Here is a 24,728-nt window from a genome sequence, read left to right on the forward strand (position 1 = left end):
GTGAACCCCACAACGAAAGAGTTATGAGGATTAGGCTCTGATGGGCCCATGGCAGCCCAGCACCTCCATCCCATTTACAGGATGAATTTGGGGATGTGACAGTCTGAGATCTGTGAAGAGCTCATGATGAAATCCACCAGAAGATATCTGCCAAGGAGAAGCAACATCTGAGCATATTGTTCATGAATTACAGGATCAGTGAATTAGTTCTGGCTTTTAACCCAACACCCTCATTTTCACCAGATGAGGAGGAGCCTGTATCTCAGTGACTTGCCCAATGATACTACTAAAGATAGTGAGTCAGAACCAGAGTCCAATTTCTACCATCCTGATCAACAAACATTTTCAAGTAATTACCATGGGGCCAGCACCAAGAAACATACTTTCTGTCTTCTCATAGCTTATAACCTAATCAAAGAGACAATGCCAATATCTCAGCATTGTTTGATGAAGACAGTAAGGGCAACAGGAGGCACAGGGGCTTTCCATAATCCCTTAACGTGGAAAACTCTGCTTTTCTTCATCTGGAACCTGGAATAATATTCGTCTTGCCTCCTGAACTTGTTACATGAAAATACTTTGAAAACTAAAATGATGCACTATGAATGCAGGACATATTAGCAATAAAAAGCCAGGGGGCTGGGTGCAGTGGCTCATGCCTGTAATGCCAGCACTTTGGGAGGTTTAGGTGGGCAGATCTCTTGAGGCCAGGAGCTCGAGACCAGCCTGGACAACATAGTGAGACCACATCTCAAAAAAAAAAAAATTCAGAGAAGTGAGAGGCAGATGTAGACTTGGAGAGTGGAAGGTAGAATGCAGCCCTTACAGTGGATATAATTTTGACATTCATGGCTGAGGAGAGTGTCCAGGAAGAATGAATATGATGAGCAGAGGTGGGAAAGTGTAAATTGGGGAAAGAGAATATTGATCAAATTGATGAGTTTGGCTGATACGGTGAGTTACTGTGTATCTTTCAGCCGGTATTTGGAGGCAAGTCCAAATCAGTGACTCGAGGGATTTGGTGCAGAACAGTAGGTACTGCTACAGATATTATTATCATTGCACTGATGCTATTATTTGTGGAAGGTCTTTGAGATAAACATGATCTCTTCAGTATCTTTGTAAACATCTGTCCCATTGAGCAGGGAGAAAACATATTTTTGAAACAGATGTTAGCACCTTATTCATACTCTCTTGTCCTACTTTATTTCTTTTCATGTACAAAAGTTAAAATAGAAAACAGCAAATTCAGATAAAGGTGGTAGTATATCCAGAGAATAGTGCAAAAACATCTGTCAAGCTAAACTTGGGAGTTTATTAATAGGTTAAAGCCGCTTATGGCTGTTATCTGTTTCCATTGCATTGAGTTCAGTGGTTGTTATGCTGGGACAGCTGAGCAGATTTTTACCTCCTGTGCTTAATATTAATTTGATTCATATGGGTTCTTAATAGCTCTGGTGAAGTGGAACTGTGTTTGACACTACTTTTGTTTGTGGTTAGATGATGTATTCAGTTCTGAAACTTGAAGAGAAAAAAAAATTAGAAAATGCTGATAACCTGCCCAGTTTTAATCCCATTTGCCTCCTGTAGCTCATAAAACTCTTGTAGCTAAACTTCCACTGGGGATCAGAGAACACTTTTGGTGTGTGGGCACTGCTGTTTCATCCTTTGCCGTGGAGCTGTGTTTTAGTCTGTTTAGGCTGGCAAAATACCCTAGATTGGGTGGCTTAAACAACAGACTTCTTGAAGTTCTGGAGGCTGGAAAGTCCAAGCTCAAGAGTCCAGCAGATCAGGTATCTTGTGAGGGTGGCTTCCTGGTTTGCGGGTGGTGCCTTCTCCTTGTGTCCTCGTGTGGCTGAGGGAGCCAGCCCCAGGCTTTTCCTCTTCTTCTAAGGACACTGATCCCATCATGGGGCCCCACACTTATGATCTCATTTAACCTGTGTCACCTCTCAAAGCCCCCCACCCCAATATCATCACATTGGAAGTTAGGGTTTCAACATATATATGAATTTTGGGGAACCCATTCACTCCATAGCAAACAGCATTTGGTTTGAGACCATCAGTCCAGAACCTGCCTCACCAAAAGGGTTTCGTTACTGCCATTCCCCATGGACTTTTTTTTTTTTTTTTTTTTTTTTTCCTTTTTTTTTTTTTTTTATTATACTTTAGGGTTTTAGGGTACATGTGCACAATGTGCAGGTTTGTTACATATGTATCCATGTGCCATGTTGATTTCCTGCACCCATTAACTCGTCATTTAGCATTAGGTGTATCTCCTAATGCTGTCCCTCCCCCCTCCCCCCACCCCACAACAGTCCCAGGAGCGTGATGTTCCCCTTCCTGTGTCCATGAGTTCTCATTGTTCAATTCCCACCTATGAGTGAGAACATGCGGTGTTTGGTTTTTTGTCCTTGCGATAGTTTACTGAGAATGATGTTTTCCAGTTTCATCCATGTCCCTACAAAGGACACGAACTCATCATTTTTTATGGCTGCATAGTATTCCATGGTGTATATGTGCCACATTTTCTTAATCCAGTCTATCGTTGTTGGACATTTGGGTTGGTTCCAACTCTTTGCTATTGTGAATAGTGCCGCAATAAACATACGTGTGCATGTGTCTTTATAGCAGCATGATTTATAGTCCTTTGGGTATATACCCAGTAATGGGATGGCTGGGTCAAATGGACTTCTTTACAAGGGATGCTCCTGGGATGACAGCAACATGACAATGGTGTTCCATGTCACAGGATGAGCGAGTTTTTGCTACTTGGATCACTTTATGCATATAAGCAACCACCTGCTTTTCATAATGGTCTAAAATATTTTACTTAAAGAAGTAGGGATATGTTTGAATTTTATAACTCTTAGGTCTTCAGCTCACAGGAGACATCGATTGATTGATTCATTCATTCATTCAATGAATATTTGCTGAGGACTGAGGAATATTCTAGGTGCTAAATAATTTAGCCATGAATGAGACAAAATCCATGCCTTCAAGGGGCTTATGTTCTAGTAGGGATGTCTGACAATGAGGAAGTCCACAAATATATGTATAACATAATATCAGATTATTATGACTGATAGAAGAAAATTTAGAAGGGTGAGGCAATAGACCATGACTTGGGGAGATGAGGCTGTTTTAGATTAGTCAGTCAGGGAAGGCATCTTTGAAGAGGTGACACTGAGCAGAAATCTGAAAGAAGGGATTGAGACTTGAATATATGAGGGAAGAGCATTCCAGGGAGAGGGAACAGCTAGTGCAAAGGCCCTGAGGTGGGGATGAACTTTGCATGTTTGAGGCATGGGAAGAAGATCAACGTCACTGGAGTGCAGTGGAGAACAAGAGAGTGAGTGGCAGAAAGAGGATGCCACTGAGAGAGCTAGGGGCCAGATCAGGTAGGGCCTTAAAGACCATGGTGGGGACATTAGGTTTTGTTCTTAGTATAACTGGAAGTCATTTTTAAAAGATTACTCTAGCTGCTGTGTAGAGAGTGGGATGGAAGGGGGCAGGAGGGGAAATGGGAAATGACAGAAGCTATCATAAGATTTCAATTGAGAGATGCGGGTGGAGTTGGACCAGGGCTCATGATGGAAGAGATGGGAAGTAACTCGAATTAGGAGCATTTTGACAGTGACACGATTTGCCAATGGATGAATGTGGGGTGTGGTTATCAGGGAAACAGCTTTGCTCTTATTCTCCAGGTAGAGATGCCGTGGACCACAACCATGAACCCCCACTCATTGCCCAAGAGCAGACATGGTCCATCGTGACAGAATCCATGGCCTTTTCATGAAGGTGAAGGATGGACAAAGCCTTAAAATGGCTTCCATCACTTAAAAGTTTAAAACATTTTAAATGAGATTCATTTTCTGTGAAGAATAGAACCAAGATTTTGTTTGCTTTGTATCACCTTTTAAAACCCTTTTCTCAGTAACCTTTCAAAACCACAGCCAATGTTCCTTAGTTGGAAAAATTAAGTAGATTGCAACTTCCAGGAAGACAAGACCCATCATCGTGGTCACGTTATGAAGTTCATTATTTAGCATATTGGAAAGATTGGATTTGTTTACAGTCTCTTCTGCTGGATGGTAATCCTAGACAGAATCAGCAAAGTTAATGGTGAAAAAGAGGCAAATAATGAAAATTCAGATTTTTCTCTTCCCATTTCTGGTAGTTCAGATTTTAGATAATTTTCTTTTAGAAACAATACCCTGTTGGCTGGACTCATTTTGGATTTCTGGTTTCCTTTTGTTCTGTCATTATTTTTTCCTTCCTTCCTCCAGGTCTGTTTTTCCCCTGTAAAAAATAATTTGACATACTTTATATGGTTTCTAAATTTGTCTAAGACAACTATGCAATTGTTTAGGGTACTTTTGTAAAAAAAAAAATGTACAGAATTAAAATAATGTGATTTGGGGGAAGTGTCAACTATTTCTTGGTCTTTTTCCAAGAACAATCATTCCAGGAATCTGTTGTATTCTAAATTAGCTGTATCTTTCTCATTCTTTAAGATTGCATTTACGGCCTGTGATTAGATATTTTCATAACACTGAAATTTAAGCCTTGACATTAAAACCATGTCAGCTCTTGTTTTGTATCCATGAACATGCAAAGTTATTAAAAAGTGCATTCATGTTCAGAGAGCTCTTGCATTTCCAAAGTTAATATTGTTTTATTTTGGAATGTACTGACAAGACTAGCACTCCTGTTGCTGATTTCCTCATGCAAAGGCCATGATTTTTGCATTTTACTGGTTCATGGAGCTGGTAGTTTGTAGCAGAGTATCAATGGTTAGTTTTATGTTGAATTTGATTTGGTAAGATTGTTGTTCTCCAGCTGACATAGTTATTGCTCAGATTCTCTATTGTTAAGAATATAATTTAATGATGCTTTACGTGTCCTAAAGAGGAAAAATATTTGAGCTTCTTCAGGACACAGGACTGTGTTTTAGTCTGGAAGGATTCTAAGGCCAAGACTCAGCCTTTGACCACACATGGCCACCATGGAGGTCAGTCTTCATGCACTTCCCCAAAGGCATTAACACCACAGATATGTATGGAGCACTTACAATGTATTCTCATAATCCACCCAACAGTCTTGAAGTGTTCTTCTTGCTGCAATTGAGAAGTCAATTGAATCTCAGAGACAGTAGATGTCTTTCTCAGGGCCCACAGGAGTAACCAGCAGGACCAGTGGTCACATCTGGTGGAAAGGAGGCTGCAAAGTACAGGACAGCATAACACCTTCCTTTAAGATATGCACAGCCTAGAAAAGAAGACCAAGAAAGTCATGATAGAAACAGCAAGAAGACCATTGCATGTAAGCAAGGAAACCATGACTGGATGTGAGCCGAAAGTGTCCCCATACATGTTGAGAGAGACTGGATGACAGAGCAATCAGGCAGTGGCTGTGGCAGCAGTAGTCAGGAGATTTCTCCACATTGAGTGCAATTTAATTAGCAGCAACTATTCTGAATGATCCTGTTCAAGGGTTTTCGAAGCCTGCCTTGGAAAGAAAGTCCATGCTCAGCAACCCCAAATTTCTGAGTCTTGTCCCTGCTACCCAATCCCCACCTCACACCACTCACCTCCTCCTGCCTGGAGATGATAAGGGATCTCAGGCTCATCTATACACATCCACTTGTTGCTATTGCCCAGATGCCCAGATGTGCTAGTAATGCTCCTCATGGCTCGTAGTTTTTGTTGTGTTTGTTTTTGTTTTGTTTTGTTTGTTTTTGAGACAGGGTCTTGCTCTGTCGCCCAGGCTGGAGTGCAATGGCGTGATCTTGGCTCACTGCAACCTCCGCCTCCCAGGTTCAAGCGATTCTCCTGGCTCAGCCTCCCAAGTAGCTGGGATTACAGGTGCCCATCTAATTTTTGTATTTTTAATAGAGATGGGGTTTCACAATGTTGCCCAGGCTGGTCTCGAACTCCTGTCCTCAAGCGATCAACTTGCCTTGGCCTCCCAAAGTATTGGAATTACAGGCATGAGCCACTGTGCCCAGCCGTGTTTGTTTTTAAACTACACAACTTGTATAAGGATGCTCTTGGTTGAAGTAACAGAAAGCCAGGTTCAAATTGCCTAAAGCAGCAAAGCAACATATTGATTTGCCTAAATTGGCACCCAGAGATAGCAGGCTCCATGTTGGTCTGTGTGACAGTTGAGCAGTGTGATCGGGGACTCCAGTGGTTCTCATCTGTCTGCTCAGCCCTCCATACTGGCCACTTTCCTCTCTGATTGCTTCTCCTTGTGGGCCCGGGATGGCTGCCAGAAGCAGGTGGGTCCATGTGCTTCCTCTTTCACATCCAGTGTCAGACACATCCTGGCTTCCCACTGCTGCTTGTGAGAGGAAGGAAGGATTTTTCAAGATGCTTCTACTAGTCCTCTCTTTTTCTGTCTTTAGACAGATTTGGTTTACATCTCCGCTCCTGAACTTTCAGGAGATGTGGGATTCCCTTAGACTACCCATGCCCTCCTTTTGAGCTGAGCTCCAATCTCCAAGCCACAGGCTGCTGTTTAATGGGGGTGGAGTTGAGTGATTGCAGCGTCAGCCACAATGTTCATTACACAAAGACAAGTAGTCACTCAGAGTCACCTACTGTCTCCTGATGTGTCTTGATTTTCATCCTCCTATTGAATTTTGGGTTAATGAATAGTGTGATACACAGTATGACGAAATGAATTGCCTAAAATTATTAGGAGCCAGGTGGTAGACAATCTAAAAACATGAAAACATGCTCAGCCTCATTAGTAATCAGGAAAATGTAAATTAGGATCACAGTGATATGCTTTTTACTCCCACAAAGTTGGCAAAAATTAAGAAGTCTGACATTACCAAGCGTTGGCAATGATGCATATGAGGAAACAGCACGGCTCATATAAGGCTCGTGGGAGTGTAATTTGGTGCCACCACTTTGGATAAAAAATTGGTATTATCTTATAAAGCAGAATGCACATCTACCCTCTGACTCAACAATTCCATTTGTAAGTATATATACTAGAAACATTTTTGCAATTTCTTGAGGACATATGTTTGAGATTGTTCATGATGATAACTGTTCACAATAGCAAAAAAATGGAAACAATATAAATGTTCAAGAAAAAGAGAACAAATAAATGCACCATGGGAGATTCATACAGTGGAGTATTATCCAGCAGTGGAAACCAGAGAAACTGCAGCTACATGCAGCAACATGGGCATATATATATATATATATATATATATATATATATATATATATATATTTTTTTTTTTTTTTTTTTTTTTTGAGATGGAGTCTCTCTGTGCCGCCCAGGCTGGAGTGCAGTGGCGTGATCTCAGCTCACTGCAAGCTCCGCCTCCTGGGTTCATGCCATTCTTCTGCCTCAGCCTCCCGAGTAGCTGGGACTACAGGCACCCATCACCACGCCTGGCTAATTTTTTGTACTGTTTTTTTTTAGTAGAGACGGGGTTTCACCGTGGTCTCGATCTCCTGACCTCGTGATCCGCCTGCCTCGGCTTCCCAAAGTGCTGGGATTACAGGCATGAGCCACCGTGCCCAGCCTATTTTTTTTTTTAGACAGAGTCTCACTCTTGTCACCCAGGCTGGAGTGCAATGGTGCAATGTCGGCTCACTGCAGCCTCTGGCTCCTGCGTTCAAGCGCCCACCACCACACCTGGCTAATTTTTGTATTTTTAGTAGAGATGGGGTTTCACCATGTTGGCCAAGCTGGTCTTGAACTCCTGACCTCAGGTGATCTGCCCACCTTGGCCTCCCAAAGTGCTGGGGTTACAGGCATGAGCCACCGCGCCCGGCCTGCATGGGCATATCTTAAAAACTTATCCTCAACAAAAAAAGTTGCTAAAGACTCCATGCAGTAAAATACCATGTGTTTTGTTTTGTTTTGTTTTGTTTTGTTTTGTTTTGCTTGAGATTGAGTCTCACTCTGTTGCCCAGGCTGGAATGTAATGGTGCAGTCTCGGCTCACCGCAACCTTTGCCTCCTGGGTTCAAGCGACTCTGCTGCCTCAGCCTCTGGAGTAGCTGGGATTACAGGTGAGCGCCACCACACCCGGCTAATTTTGTATTTTTAGTAGAGACGGGGTTTCACCATGTTGGCCAGGCTGGTCTTGAACACCTGACTGCAAGTGATCCACCCGCCTGGGCCTCCCAAAGTGTTGGGATTACAGGCGTGAGCCACCGTGTCCGGCCAATAACATGCTTATAAAACTCAAAAGCAAGCATATTCAAGCAATAAATTGTTCAGAGACATTTATGCATGGTAAAACTATGTTTAAAAGCAAGGACAGTTTCCTAGGGAGGAAGTCGTCTGGAAGGTAAGATCCTGGAAGAGCACAAGGTTATCTCCAACAGTATTGGTAATGGGATCTAATCTTTAGTTGGGTGGTAGGATTGGAAGTGTTGTTTTATTTGGGGGCTTCATAACTTTCTATCTATTCACATAAAATATTACATAATAATCTTTAAAGTCATTGCTAAGTTTACCATCGTTTGCATAGTTCAGGGAGAGGACCTAGAATATAACTAAGGCAACAGGAAAATAATGTTCAAAGGGGATTAGAGAAGTCCATATCATCTCAATGACAAAGAACTCACTGAGTTCTTAAGAAAATGTGACTGAGTGCAGTCGAGTGGCAAAGAAAGAGGAAGCCATGCCTGCTGAATGAATTAATGATTTATGAGGGAACAAATCATCATGTGGTTGGGGGAACCAGTGGCTGTAATCTATTTAGGCCAAAGTATATGATTAAAGGCTGTACCATGAGTTATTAAAACCCTGACGTCATTGTGACTTGGGGAAATGTTTGTTCATGGATAGGGAGGCAGGGATCAGAAGTTAAAAAAAAAATTTGTTTAAATGAAGAATTAAATAGAGTCTTCATCTTTGTGTAGAAGTGTAAGGGTTTTGTTTCTGCAGTGATCAGAGTTGATATTTGCCAGTAGCACATTTTCAGTGAATGATTTGGAAGGGCAAGAAAATCCCTTAGTCAGGTGTAGCTGAGTGCACCCAGGTGCTGAAACACTGAACAAATAAAGCTCGGTCAATGAGATCAGGGCCTGTTTGACTCAGAAATACAGCAGATGAGCTCTAGTGTACATAGCACCTGTGCTGGGTAACTTGCACGTCTCATTAAAGGCTTCTCTAGGCACTGATCGTCAGTGGGAAAACACTGTAGCTTGGGTGGTTAAAGGCTTTTCCCACACTTAGTCTGGAATGGAATCTCTTCATGGTTAAATATTAAGTTCTATTTCTGGTGTCGTTTGTGTGACTCAGCACAATCTCATTATCCCTCTTGAGAAACATCCATGTCTCATTCACAACCTAAAACCCAGACTGAGTCCAGGGTTGATGTCTCTGTCCAGCCAGCAGTGACTACATTACACAATTGTTATTTTTGTCAACCTATCTCAGTTTACTCATTAGGGAAATGAAAGGGTTAAACTGGACTATTTCTGAGGTCTCTTTCAGATGCAATATTCTGACTCTGGGAGTCCATTTGCAAAGAGCTGGATGTCGGAGAGAGCCCTCTCCTGGGTCAGCATGAGGCTAACATTTGCTGCCTTCTTGCTCACATTCTGTTATTTGTGCATGAGATGATGTGGACTTCTCTAATCCCCTTCGAACATTATTTTCCTGTTGCTTTAGTTATATTCTAGGTCCTCTCCCTGAACTATGCAAACGATGGTAAACTTAGCAATGACAAGCTAGAATCTTCCAGAGTTTATTTATTAATTTACTTCTGCTGTTGTATATTAGGTATACAACTTAGGTGATGTGTGAAAAAGCCCATTAACTGTAGTGAGCCTTCATATGCTGACGATAGATATATTTTATATTGGTCCCTGGGGGAATGTTAATGTGAGCTATTGTCTATATCTAAAGGAAAACAACCACTCAGGATATTAGCTAGTGGATACAACTGTGCTTGCATAAAGCATCCTAAACATCCATGTCTTTCAACTCAGAGTGAATGTGGCCATTGATAAGTGGCACCTAGGACAGTAGAGTCATTTTTTTAATTTTGATTTTTTATTAAAGTAACATGTAGTTTAAAAGGCCAAATTGTGCTAAAAGACTTATAACAAAAACCAGCCATCTCCTGTGACCCTGCCCCCTACTCTCAGTTTCAACTGTTTTTGGTATTCTAAGTAATATGTGTGTACTTCTCTCTTGGTTCATTCATGTTAGACATCATCTACATACTTTTTATTCTCTTATGCTTTCCCTTCCTCTTTCTCCCTAATCCCTTCAGAATAGCTACATCATAAATTTTTATTAAATCCATATCCAGATTTTTAAATTATTTTGCACATGTAAATATTGTTCACACCTGTGCCAGTTGTACTACGAATATTTCCTTATATAACATTTTATATTTCCTGACTCATTTTTTTTTTTTTCTGAGACAGAGTCTCACTCTATCACCCAGGCTGGAGTGCAGTGGTGTGATCTTGGCTCACTGCAACCTGCGCCTTCCAGGTTCAAGCGATTCTCATGTCTCAACCTCCTGAGTAGCTGGGATTACAGGCACGCCACCATACCTGGCTAATTTTTGTATTTTTAGTCGAGAAGGGTTTTTGCCATGTTGGCTACACTGGTCTCCAACTTCTGACCTCAAGTGATCCGCCCACCTCGGCCTCCGAAAATGCTGGAATTTCAGGCATGAGCCACTGTGCCCAGCTTCCTGACTTGTTTTTGTGTTTGGACTTTTCCACATCTTCCAACAGCTCTGTAAAAATATGTCCATCCAATTACACCCATTCTTGCTATTTTAGCTCTATCCGAGCCTCCTTCCACTTCAGTTGGACTGGCCTGGGGCACTGCTGTCACTCCAGAGTCTCCCATCATGATCATCCTAAGGGTTTTCCTTGCCCCTCTTCTGGATGGGCATCCTCCTTGGCAAGGAACATCCTTCCTGTTCCCGCATTCCAGATCTTCAGCTTCATCATTTTCCTCCATTACACCCTGTGACATCTTAAGGAAGCAATACCTTTTTGAGATTTTAAATATCTGCAAATATGTTTATTTCAATCTTACACTTGATTGATTGTCAAGTTGGGTATGCAAATATGGATGGAAAATCATCCTCAATCAGAATTTTGAAGCAATGATTACATTGTCTTCTAGCTTCCACATTTTCTATTCAGAAGTCCAGTGCCATATACTACATATTTGAACCTGACCTTGTCCCCACCATTCCTTTACCTCTTTCAAAGCTTTTAGATGTTCTTTATAGCTGGTGTTTTGGAGGTTTGTTTTTTCAAATGATGATCAATCATTGTGTTGGGCATCAATACCAGGGTGGTGATGAGTCCTGTTGATGTAGAAACGTGGGTTTTTCATTTCTAGGAGATGTCTTTCAATAATTTTCCTCCCCATTATTATTTTCTGTCTGTTCTCTCTATCTCAAACTTCCTTTGTATTTGTAACTCTTTTATTTGGATATTGATGTCTTGTATTTTTTTTCTCGAGATAGGGTCTTACTCTGTTGCCCAGGTGGGAGTGCAGTGGTGCAATCATGGCTCGTTGGCTGCCTCAACCTCTGGGCTCAAGCAATCCTCCCACCTCAGCCTTCTGTGTAGTTGGGACTACAGTCATGTGCCACCATGCCTGAGTAATTTTTTTATTTTATATTTTTTGTAGAGACAGGGTCTCACTATGTTGCCCAGGCTGGTCTTGAACTCCTGGGCTCAAGCAATCAGATGCTCCTACCTCAGCCTCCCAAAGTGCTGGGATTAAAGGTGTGAGCCACTGCACCCAGCCAATGTCTTATATTGATCCTTTAATTTTCTTAGCTTTTGTATTGTCCATCTCTTGATCTTTTTGTTGCACTTTCTGGAAAATTTATTTAACTTTATCTTCTAATGTCTCAATGAATTTTTAAATTCATCTGCAATATCTTTCAGTACCAAAAACTCCTTCTTGTTCTCTGACTGTTCTTTTTTAGTGTCCTGTTCTTGCTTTATTTTTCTGATGATGTAAGTTATAGTTTCTTTGAAAAATAAAAAGAGAGAGCCCACTTCCAGGCTTATTGAGGTTTTAAGTAAATTTCAGTTCCACGTGGTTGGAGGATACGAGTTCCCGTTTCTTCCCGGCCGTTGGCCAGGGGTTAACCTCAGCTTCCAGAGGCCCCCTGCATTCCTTGGCTTGTGGCTCCTTTCACTCCAACAGCAGTGGGGAGAGTCTTCCCCACCTTAGAATCTCTGCCTCTCTCCTTCTGCCTCATCTCTCCAACACACTTCTTCCAGCACCCCTCCATGCCCTTTGTCTTCTGCCTCTAAGGACTGATGTGAGTACCCTGGGCCCACCTGGATGATCCAGGATGATGTCCCATCTTACCATCAGCTGAATAGTGACCTTAGGAGCATCTGCAGAGCCCCTTCCACAGCAGCATCCAGATAAGGAGTCTCAGGGAGACCTCTTCAGAATCCTGCCTGCCACATGTGTACACACATATTGAGTCTTAACCACTTTGTGAGACACAGCTTAACAAATATGTACACGCATGGTGAACTTAACTTTTTTAACGGGGACAACTTTATTGTCCCCATTTTAAAAATATGAAAACTGAGGTACAGAGAAGTGAAGTGACTTCCCAAGGTCAGTTAGTAGGCGGCAGAGCTGGATTCACACCTGGCAGTCTGTCTCCAGATACTCCCTCTCTGTTACTTGCCAAGATGCCCTGCAAGCCAAATGCCATCTCAGACACTGATGACAGGTATATTCAGATTTTGAAATTAATAAAATTGTGAGATATAGAGTTGAATGTGAAAAGTGCAAAACTGCCTATTTAAGCCCTTCAAGTTTTCTGGATATAGAGTGCTTTCCTTTTTATTCATAGGATTGGTTCATAATCTTTAAAAAAATATCATGTTTGCAAACTGGGTACAAAGAATTGAAAAGGAAGGCATACTAGTTACTTGGCATGTAGCATGACTTCGAATTGACAGGTGGAGAATCTGAGGCCAGAGCCACATCGCCATGTCTCTTCCTGCAGCCTCCACTCTGCTCTCACTTCCCTCTCCTCTGTTAAATTTCCTACTTCGTGGCCGGGTGTGGTGGCTCACGCCTGTAATCCCAGCACTTTGGGAGGCTAAGGTGGGTGGATCACCCAAAGTCAGGAGTTTGAGACCAGCCTGGCCAACATGGTGAAACCCCATCTCTACTAAAAATACAAAAATTAGTGGGGCATGGTGGCCAGGCCTGTAATCACAGCTACTCAGGAGGCTGAGGCAGGAGAATCACTTGAACCCGGAGGCTGGAAGTTGCAGTGGGCCCAGATTGCGCCACTGCACTCCAGCCCGGGCGACGGAGTGAGACTCTGTCTCAAAAAAAAAAAAAAAAAATTCCCTACTTCGGCTGCTCACCTGCCACTGCTTCCACCCCATTTTCACTCCTTCTCCTCACAACTAAATCCCTGAAAAGAATATTCCAGATACTCATTCATCCTCTCACTGACCCCTGCCATACAGGCCCCTCTGCAGGCAGCCTTCCATGCTCACTGCTCCATGAAGCCATCCTGGTGTGGTCATGGGTGAACTTGCCCACCCCAGGACACCCACTAGGCCATGTCTTACCAAGCCCCTCAGCGCTGGACAGGTGGGCCACTGCCCTCTTCTGGAACTTTCTTTTCTCAACTTCTTTGCTGCTGCTCTTCCAGGGTCTCCCCCTACCTTCTGACCTCTCTTTCTCAGTCGCCTCTGCTGATTTTTCTTTCTCCACCTGCCTCCTTATTTGCAGTCTGCATAAGCAGAAGCAAATGCAGAGCTCTGGTGGGCAGAGAGGAAGCGCGGATGAGCGAGGTGGGAGGGGCCCGGGGTCCACGTGGAGCACGCCCCCTCCCAGCATGGGGAGCGTTCATTGCGCAGCGCTCCACCAGGCAGGCGCCCAGGGATGGCCACCAGTCCCCGAGTTTCCAACGGCCTCTGCCTTCCTCAGACACCTCCCTCGCTTCAGAGGTTTCAGTAACCATACCGGGGCTGCTTCCTGCCCATGTTTTTGCCCATGCTTTTTTCAGCATTAAAAAAATGTATATGTTTGTTTCATCATAACTTACCTTTGTGGCTTAGAAATCAAATCATAGAAAGCAACCGTCTCCAACTCCACCCTCGCCAACCGCAGCCTCCGCCTCAGAGCCAGATCCTCTTCCTCTTCCTTGGTAGGCATCTTCTCCGACTCGGCTTCTAAGGCCGGCTCTTTTTGTGTGGGTTCCAGGGCCCTGCCGTGGGGGCAAAGAGAATGGAGTTGCTTACCCACCATTTGCTCTTGGCTGACGGGGCTGCATATTGCGAAGGTGAGACAGAACTGTGGGGCGGGAAGCAGGAGAGGAATCGCCTGCACCTGGAATTTCTCTTTTAGTTTATTTGCTTCCTGGGTTCATTATCTGTAAACTACAGCCAATCATTCTATTCAGAGTGGAGCGTGGAGTACGGTAAGTGGTGGTGAGAGTGCATGAGGAAACTTTTTTTTTTTTTTGAGACGGAGTCTTGCTGTGTTGCCCAGGCTGGAGTGCAATGGTGCCATCTCAGCTCACTGCAACCTCCGCCTCCCAGGTTCAAGTGATTCTCCTGCCTCAGCCTCCGGAGTAGCTGGGATTACAGGCATGTGCCATCAAGCCCGGGTACTTCCTTTTTTTCTTTTCTTTTTTTTGTATTTTTAGTAGAGACGGGGTTTCTCCGTTTTGGTCAGGCTGGTCTCGAACTCTCAACCTCAGGTGATCCGCCCGCCTCGGCCTCCCAAAGTGCTGGGATTACAGGCTTGAGCCACCACGCCGGGTCCACATTTTTATATAATAGTACATTTACTTGCAAATATTGGAAATGGTCAGCCTATTTAATTTCCACATTTGCCTAATGCATGTGCTCTATCTCTGGATTTACCATTATCGTCCATTATGAGCTGGGAATTTCTAGAGGACCCCTGTGTGTGTGTTAGTGTAGCACTTAGCACAATGTCCTAAATAAATACGCTTTTAATCATGCTGATGATATTGATCGCACTCACGATGGCTGGGAGAGAAGGTGTTGGCTGTGCTGCTCAGTGGTCTTGATTTCTTAGAACTGGAGCATGAACAACATGCTCGAAATGGGGAAGTGATGAACTGGAACGGTTGAGAAGGTCATAAGAGCCTACCTGGAGAAGGATAGTGGCGGCACTGTCGTAAATGCTTTATACGTATTATTTAATTCTTGCAGTTCCCTCCTGCGGTAGGTCCAATTATTATCCTCATGTTAGAGTGAAGGAAACTCAAGCAGGGTGAGATTAGGTTAATAACTTGTTAAAGTCACATGGCAAGTAAGTGTGGAGCCAGGATTTGAACCCAGTCATCCTGGCTCAGGGTCCATGGCCCTGGCTGGCCCTGGATGCCGCTGGGGGGCCCTCTGTAGGGCTAACTTGCCCTCCTGAGAAGCCCCTTCCTAGCTCACGGCCGCGTAGCCCTCTGGTAGTCCTCATCACCAGCTCTGCTCTTAATTTGGCCATTTTCCGCCTTAGGATGGGAGTGGTCCATCCTTCAAAGACAGAGCCACGTTCTGCACTGTGTTAAGCATAGTCCATGGCTCACAGTTCATGGGTGCACACACACACACACGCACACTTTGTTGGGAAGAAGAGCAACAATAAATTGCTTATTTAGAAATGAGCGAGGCCAGGTGCAGTGGCTCACACCTGCAGTCCCAGCACTAAGGAAGGCAGAGGTGGGAGGATAGCTTGAGCCCAGGAGTTCAAGACCTGCCTGGGCAACATAGCAAGTCCCAGTTCTCCACAGAAAGAAAGAAAGAAAAAAAAAGAGAGGGAGAGAAATGGGTAAACTCGTCAAAACAGATAAAAATATATCTGTCTTCCAGTATCTGTAGTTTCTAATCTGTACACTCATCAGAATGTAGGATTAGACTACATCATATACTCTGAAAATGTTCCTGTCATTATTTGAGACATTATTTATTTTATAGATTCCAGCTGCATATGTTTCCTAACCTCAGGAAAAGCATGTTTCTGCCTTTATATACAATTAGTATTTCATTGTCAGTGACAACAGTTCAAAAGAACCCAGACATGAAACAAAATCCCCAATATTTGGGAACACTGAAAAAGGCATGTGTATCACTCTCATATCAGTGTTCCAGAATAAACAATACGAGACTTGTTAAATAATGCATCCACTTCTGCATAAACGTCTGGCAAATGCTGTTATTTCTAAGGAGAGTCTTTAGCCGAGGACACCAGGGGAGATGGCTCAGCTTGTTCGTGACGTCTCGCTGTTGAGCAGATTGCTCTTAATAGCTTACTGTTCTCTGTAAGATGAAAACAAAATTGACTGTTCAGCACCATTCTCCTCCTCTTAGTGTCATTAGCTTTCTTAAAAGCACACTAAACTCTCAAGAGTTGCCACTGATATGGCCGTAGGAAAGATGTTTCACAGCTGTGAGGGTGGTGGTGGCGTCCACACCTGTCAGGACAGGCAGGGCCCAGGGTCGGAGCTGATAGTAAGTCAGTTTCATTCTAAACATTCATTTCTGAACATTTCACACCATTCCCTAAGCTGTTAGTGCTTTGTTACTTTTTACCTGATTACACCCCGAGCTCCATCTGGGACTCTGTCAACATTGACATAAGCCTTGGAAAACACAGACTCATGGCTGTTTTTGCTGTTCGGTATTTAGGATTTACACGACACCAGGCACATCACTAAATACCATATGTACATTTACTTCATCCAGTCCACATTATTATTATTATATGATTGTACTATTTATATATTATATTTTGTTATTATAATATGTGTTGATTATGATATGATTGTCACCACTTTTATTTTATAACAAAAAGGTTCAGAGAGGTTAGGTAAGTTTGCCTGAGTCACACAGCTAGTGATGGAGTCAGAGATTAGAAGCCAGGCCTTCCTGACTCTCAAGACAAGGGTCCTTACCCAACCATCATGGAACCTGAAGGGAACTTAGAAATCAGCTGTTTCCAGCCCCTCATTTTATGGATGAGCAAACCTTGGCTCAGCGAAGAGTGAATTGCCCAGGGTCCCCTTATCAGTGGCCTTCAGACCCTGGTCCCAGGCTCCTCCCACTGTGACACGCCATCTGCATCCTTTCTCTCGGAGGCTGGCTGGTCCCTCCTGCCAGTCTTCCTGAATGAGTTTGCTTCACCAGATTTGGCTCTGTCTCTAGAAACAAAATGAGTTGAGTTTCATTAGCGAGCTTGAAAAATGTAGGTTCAGAGATTGAAAGAAAAACAGTTGGGATATAACGTATTGAAGGCAAGTGAGTATAAATGGGTTCCAGGGCTCTCAATTTTTTGGGGGGACAAGGCAGAGTTACGTGTAAACAACCGACAAGCCAGCTCACGGCCATGCAGCCCACACTGTACCGTCACTGCCCTCTCAGGATCCATCTACTTTTCAGGAACATTGAATTTTCTTTCTTTCTATGCCCGTGGTCACTTTCACCTGTGCTCACACACAGTCGGCTGTGCAAAGAGCAAAACTTGGATGTCCCCAGGTGGCTGCCAGGGTTGGGATGGAAGGTTCTGCTCTAGAAGCCAATAAAACAAAAATATCCGCCTATTAGATCGCAGTGATTCAATACTCTGATATCGCCAAGAAGTTGGACTGGAAGAAGTCCCTGGAATCCCCAATCTAGTACTTTGGTTTCTATGTTCATTGCTAGGCAGTGAATATTGAGTTTCATGGCAAACATCATATAACTGGAACAGGCCCCTGAGGCAAGAGACGGACCCCTTATTCCGGTTGTTGTTTGAGCCCTGCAGCCGTTTGACTGCTGGAAAGCTTCACTGGCCTTGACCTTGGAAGGCTGACCCAGCCTCTCTTCCCCGCTGGGCGGTGGGGAGTGGGTGATGTCCAAGCCACCGACGGTATAGGCACAAAAACCAAGCCAACAAGGAACCCTTTTCAGGAGCATGGGGGTGCTTGGGGCCTGGGTCTCAGGGGAGACCTGCTTTAGTGGAGTCTCCAAAGTATAACATCTGGTTCTCGACTTGGCAGGTCCAGAGACTCAGTGTTGTCACGGCACTTTCAGAAGTGTTTGCATTGGGGCCTTACAGGTGCCTGAGGTATCAAAAGGATGCTATGTATTTAGTGAGAACATTTTGTAAAGGCCGGAATATTCCTTTCCAGTTCTCCAGCATGTCCTGGGCTGGGGAAGTTGAATTTGTGGCTAGAAGGTTGCTTGGTGAGTGGGGCCTGAGCACTCACGGGGAGAGAGGTGACCCTGAATGACACCTCATGCCGGCCACGGCGAGCGCTAATGAGTCATCCCACAGTTGAGCATATCGCTGGTGACCAGAAGGTTCCTGCCTTCCTGTTGCAGCATCTCTGCCAGACAGTGAGGAATGAACACTGCAAAATTTTCCCTCTCCCAATCTTTTCCATGGTCTTTCGAGCAGAGCACAGTGTAACTGATTGCATTCCAGCCCACGTGATTCTAGTCGCATCTTAGGCCTTCTTTTCTGAGCTGATGCCAAATCACACACAACGAACTGGGCGCACCCTTCATTTCTCTTTCCTTTTCTTTTTTTTTTTGGAGACGGAGTCTCGCTCTGTCGCCCAGGCTGGAGTGCGGTGGCGCGCTATCTCCGCTCACTGCAAGCTCCGCCTCCCGAGTTCACGCCATTCTCCTGCCTCAGCTTCCTGAGTAGCTGGGATTACAGGCGCCTGCCACCGCGCCCGGCTAATTTTTTTGTATTTTTTAGTAGAGACGGGCTTTCACCGTGTGTTAGCCAGGATGGTCTCGATTTCCTGACCTCGTGATCCACCCACTTCGGCCTCCCAAAGTGCTGGGATTACAGACGTGAGCCACCGCGCCCGGCCCACCCTTCATTTCTTTGTTATCTTTTTTTTTTTTTTTTTTTTTTGAGACAGAGTCTTGCTCTGTCACCCAGGCTGGAGTGCAGTAGCGCGATCTCGGCTCACTGCAAGCTCCGCCTCCCGGGTTCATGCCATTATCCTGCCTCAGCCTCTCCGAGTAGCTGGGACTACAGGTTCTCACACCGTCTCTTGCACTCACCCCCACAGCTGTCTCTTAACACCAGTTAACTGCATCTAGATATTTTTTAAGTAAACATTTGTATAGATGTATAGTATTCATTCAGGAAAATGTACAAATTGTGAAGGTACAGCTGGATACATTTTTCCAAAGTTATCAGACTAACGTAGCAAGCAGGCAGGGCATGAAATAGAACATTACCAGGACCCAAGTCCCCTGTGTGCCCTCCTTTCAGCCACCACTCCCTCCAGAGTAACCGCTACCCTGCCCTCTAGCATCCTAGGTTTCATTTTGCCTGCTTATAAACTCGATAGTAAAACTCACACTATATTCTCTTTGCTCAACATATTTGCAAGCTATGTCTATGTTGTTTCATGCAACAAATAGTACGTTTATTTCATTGCTGTATCATCCTCCATGATATTAATGTATAACTTATTACTACATTCTAACATGGATACTTGAGTTGTTTCAGTTTGAGGCTTGTATAATAGTGATGCTGTGAATATCCGTATATAGCATTGTGATAAATCAACCGTGTTTTTAATTTATCTAACTTTATTCTCTTAAGGTAATTTTATCTCAGAATTCTGGGAGTACCTTATTGTCATTCCTGTAAACACGTTGCCAGTCCCTGAGTGCCTGGCCCATGCTCTGTCTGCCATGATGTCATTTGTGGACCTGGCCAGTCTTTCCCTCTCAGAGTGTAAATCCAGGGGAGTGTCTCCTGCATGTAGTTGAGTGAATTATTCCTTGAATGAATGTCTTCATGAGGGACTGGAGCCTGAAATATTGGGTTGAAATGGAAAACAAAAGTTAGAGTTGCTTATTTCTGTTTCACCATTGCAGTATCCCAAGATGCTATAGTAATTGTGCAAGGAAGCACAAATCCAAGGAGAAAGAAGGTCAAGTCTGCACTGCAATAAAGCAAGAGACTTGAAGGGCTAGGAAATGGCAACCCTCTGTGGGCCTTCCTGCAGGGTGTCAGTCACCGGACATACTGCAACGCATTAAGTTAGTAAGTGCCAAAAACCACGCCAGGTGCAACTGTCATCTTCCAGATGAAACCTGTTCCCATGGTATCTGTCTCATCTGTATCACAGAGACACCAAAACATGGTGGTGCTTTGGGAGGGCACAGGTTTTTTTATTGTTTTCATTTCAGAAAGCTGTAGCAACATGGCGAGAGGGAGGGTGGAAGTCCCCAGTGCTGAGTTCTGAGTGGAGCATAAAGGGGCTGTTTTTATACCGTGGTTGTACCCGGGAAGCAGACATCTCCAAGCACTTTCAGTGCCACGGAAGGGATGTTGAGGCCAAGCGAGGGCCTCATTCCTCTCCTTGGAATCTTTGTTGCGTTGAAGACCTTCACTGACCCCCTTCCTCAGGAATTTGTGAATACCAACAGTTCTCCTAAAGCAGGGGACTACTGTCCTAGTGGGAGTGGCTGCTTCCCAGGGATGGGAGTGATGGGTGTGATGGGGACACAGTACCCCCGCTAAAAGACTTCTGCTCTATAGTATCTCTCTCTCTTTTTTTTTTTTTTTGAGACAGAGTTTCGCTCTGTCGCCAGGCTGAAGTGCGGTGGCGCAGTCTCAGCTACAACCTCCGCCTCCCAGGTTCCAGCGATTCTCCTGCCTCAGCCTCCCGAGTAGCTGGGATTGCAGGTGCCTGCTATCACGCCTGGCTTAATTTTGTATTTTTAGTAGAGACGGGGTTTCATCATCTTGGCCAGGCTGATCTCGAACTCCTGACCTCAAGTGATCCATTTGCCTTGGCCTCCCAAAGTGCTGGGATTACAGGCTTGAGCCACTGCGCCTGGCCTTAAAGCATCTCTTGAGCCGTACTGTGTATCTTGAAAACTTCTGTCAGATATATCCCAAACCAGCGACTCCTGATCCTAAACTAAGCCAGCAGCCAGGTTTAGTCCTGAGTAAAGTGTGGCGACTCCTGATCCTGAACTAAGCCAGCAGCCAGGTTCAGTCCTGAGTAAAGTGTTGGTGAGCAGTCCCTGCCCTGCCTCGTCCTCACAGCCGCCTACCATCTGGGCGCTGCCTGCATTTCAGGGACAGTGCTGGCATTTGTTTTTCCTTTTGTATCTTTCAACTAGTGTTGTCACCTACAGAGGAGGGTTTTTAAAAGTGTCGCTGTTGCCCTAGGCATTGCCTGTGATCTGCATCAAAGCTCCATGTGTGAACCACAGCTTGAGCTGGGAACTGAGAAAGGGTCAGTTGTAAAAGTCATCCTAGGATGCACGTCCCCAGCCCCCATGCATGGATGTGGACACACAGGCTGGAGGAGGGTCGGGGGCTGGCCACCCTGTTGGTGTCTTAGCACCCAGCTGGCTAAAGCTTGCAGCTTTGTTTATTTTCCTGAAGTTCAAAGTTCCCATCCCTCCGTGGAAGGCCTAATAGAACAAAGACCACCCACCTGCGGTTGCTTTTCTTTCTTTTTTGTGCTTCAACTCTAAAGAATCATTCACTATGAAGGAATGCTAGATCTTCCTCAAGCCACACTGATGGATCTGCCATTAGGTACACTGGGATGCCAGCAGGTGGTCCCAGTTGGGCAGTAGCTCACAGGCATGGACTGAGGTCTCAGAAGGACTATGCGTGGTCATTGAGCTCCTCAGGGGCAATAGGGAAGGGGTGGGGGGAGGGTGAGAGGGGGGCTCTTTACAAACAATCTGAGGTGATGTGTGGTTGCCAGACTCAGTCAGTGTGTGGTGGAATAAAGGCCTGACAAGCTAATATGAGGAGCAAGTTAAAATTTATAGAAGAGAGGGGAGTGAATCACCATCCCAGTTGTTAGTGTACTGGCCTCTGTCTGTAGGTGACACCCAACCGCCCTGGTGCACCAGCGGATGGGGCTCAGCTCGCCTGTCCCCGCCTTTCCCACCCTCCCTCCCAACTCACCCTAGTTGTGAAATGGTGCCCACTTTTTCCGGTTGTTTCACGTGAGCCTGTGTTCGTTATTTAGAATCCACGTCAATGTTTCCCTCCTGGAACCTTGGATTTAAGCCGGAGAGCACTTCCATCTGTGGCTTCCCCGCCACCGTGGACTGGGTTTGATGGTTATTTCTCCAGCATGTTCTCGTGAGGGGTGTAGTCTTCACAGTCACATGTGGCTTGAGATCCTCTCTTCGTGTGGGGCACACAAACGCTACAAGCCATACGGCGGCCGGCCAAGAAAGGGGAGCTGTTCATGGTGAGGATTGGGGCAGCAGAGGCAGCTGACAGTTGCCCCTGTTACCTGTATCCTTATGCCTCTGCCATTTTCCCTGTTGTCAACACAGTGTTATGAGGGCTGGCTCGTGGCTCACTGGCTCAGCTGAGCAACAGGAGTTTTAGTGATCTCAGAAACACAGATGGAGGGAGTTGTTCAGGCTTTTCCTGATGTATGAAGAATCCAAATGCAAAGCACCAGCTAAATTTAAGTTTTGTTTTTTTACATATTTTCCAAATCCTGGTATGAAAACTATGATAGTGTCTCTACTTCAAACTGGAAGCAGACAGATAAGTGAAGCTCGATATTTATTTATTTATTTTTATTTTTATTTTTTGCTATGAAGCAGTTGCCAGGAATAATGTCTGTTTTTAACACATACTGATAGAAGTAGGGCATTGCCTGGGAAAAAAAAGAGAGGCTTTCCTCACTGGAGGCCTTAGCTTAGGATGCTCGGCAACTGTGGGGAGCAGCTTGTATTTACTTGCCCAGAGAGATGAGCTCATGGGAGAAGTAAGGGCCTAAATGAGATCCTTTTCTAAAAGGCGCTGTCTTGGTTGTTCATAGAAACATTAATTGCCTTTCCATGGATTCTGGGAGCAACTTAGGTGGATCCACTGAAGGTTGGGAATGTCAACATTCTGGATCACCAGCGGGCAGAGCCTGGGAGCCGGGGTCTCGGCCCTGCCCCTCAAGAGCTGTGTGGTCCAGGGCAAAAGTGACTTCCCCTCTCAGCTCCTCCTCTGCCAAAGGAAAGGATTCATTGTTTTTTTTGTTGTTGTTGTTGTTTGTTTGTTTTCATTAAACAAACATCTCTTGAGCATCTGATAGAAGCCCGTGGCTTTGTTAGGTCCTGAGGATAAAATGCTAACGGACCCGTCCCTACCCCAAGGAAGTCAAAGGGTTCTGAATAGAGAGAACTGGGAACCCCAGCAGTTGCAGTGCAGGGCGAAGTGAAGTGAATGCCCAGAATGCCCTGCTGGCAATAAGCTGACATTCGCGAGCCTGGGAATGTCACTCAGGACAGACTTCTTGACGTAGGTGGCCCTTCAACTGAGTTGAAGGGAAGAGAAGGGCATTGCAGGCTGAGGGATGATCCTAGGGTGCCCCCCAGATCTAAAGTGTGGAGTCTGTCATTGAGGTGCATAGCCTCTCCAAAGGTGTCACTGTGTTCCATCCCAGCTGGGTCCTGATCTGGGGCCGTGGCTCTTGGGATAGTCTCTTCCCCAACCTGGCTGCAGGGGAGGAGCCTCCGGGAAGACTTAGCTGTCATTCCCCCTCTGCGCCTGCCCACAGTGTGCTTTTGGCTCTTCCTGCTTCTGGGTCTGTCTTCTCCAGCTGTCCTGGCTTCTAAGTTTCATTGGATCATGTTTAAATACAGATTACCTGGTAGTCACAGTTTATGCCAGAGATGGTTTCCTGACTATCTCATATTATTTAAAATTCACGTAATTTGAGACTGGTGTTTCCAAAGACATAAGTTAATAGAAAGGGAGATATGGTTTTCAAAGGCATACATCTACAACCACTGAACAATATTTTTGCATGTTTTGAGCCAAGTCATAAAAAATGCATAATAACATGTACACAGTAGTAGTGTTTAATACTGTCTAACTGGCTTTCTAGAATTTTTAAATTTCTAATACACTTTCCGGCACTAGCCCTAGCACCTGCTTCTTAATGAATGTATAAATACCATTTCTATAGAATGTCTTTTAGAAGATTTTAAGTTAAAATAGCAGTAAGTATTTAGATAACAACCCAGTAGTCACCAAAGTCACATGTGTTCTGAGACATGAAACAAAAGTGTTGGGCATAGAATGCTGATAAAGAATGGCTGGTTGTTCCTTTTACCTGGGAAAGTAGCCCAGATTACTAGTAATTAGAAGGGAGTGGGGCCTCAGTGTAGCAGAGGGGACAGTTCACTTTCTGCCAACTTAGAAATTATATGCTTCTAGACCATTTTTTAATTTAGAGGGATTTGAATTTTTGCACATAAAATGAAGCTTTCAAAAACACTTTTATATCATATGATTCCAAATGCATATAAATTCAAATCCACATAAAATGTAACTGTCCTGTGTGTTTACCAAAGTGCAAGGGATTGTGGGGGGGCAGGCCAGTGGATGTGCAGATGTTTATAGAAAGCCGGCCTGGAGGACCGTCAGCCCCACTTCCTCATTTACAGACGGAGAAGCGGGGACCCTGGAGGCAGAATCAGGAGTCCACACTGGTTCGATCTTTTCTTTGTTGTGTTTTGGTTTGGAGTCAGGCATTACAGCTCCGTTTGGAGTCTGGGTCTTCCAGCACAGTGCCTTTCACACAATATGGGCTCAAAAAATTCTGGAAGCAGCCTTGAGTGAGGGACTTGTGTGGTTTCTACACTGCACCTTAGCTTTAGAGCAGGAGGCTTCTGTCTTCTTCTGTTCAGGCGTCTATTACAACAAAATACCAGGCCGTGGGTAGCTTACATACAACAGAAATTTACT

General features: G+C 44.6%; 1 protein-coding gene and 1 long non-coding RNA gene across 6 annotated transcripts in view; one reads left to right on the forward strand and one right to left on the reverse strand.

Annotated features, from left to right (window-relative positions):
- The window catches only part of ZDHHC14 (zinc finger DHHC-type palmitoyltransferase 14), a 310,422-nt gene that overhangs the window by 131,200 nt on the left and 154,494 nt on the right, over window positions 1-24,728 (forward strand). The gene's annotated exons all lie outside the window — the stretch shown is intronic.
- Window positions 1,188-14,204, reverse strand: LOC134735765 (uncharacterized). Its single transcript, XR_010119207.1, has 3 exons — window positions 13,586-14,204; window positions 5,075-5,271; window positions 1,188-4,302 (listed from the first exon to the last, which is right to left on the reverse strand). It is a non-coding gene; the product is annotated as an uncharacterized lncRNA (long non-coding RNA).

Source organism: Symphalangus syndactylus, chromosome 2 (assembly GCF_028878055.3).
Source record: "Symphalangus syndactylus isolate Jambi chromosome 2, NHGRI_mSymSyn1-v2.1_pri, whole genome shotgun sequence".
In the NCBI taxonomy this organism is placed as follows: Eukaryota; Metazoa; Chordata; class Mammalia; order Primates; family Hylobatidae; genus Symphalangus; species Symphalangus syndactylus.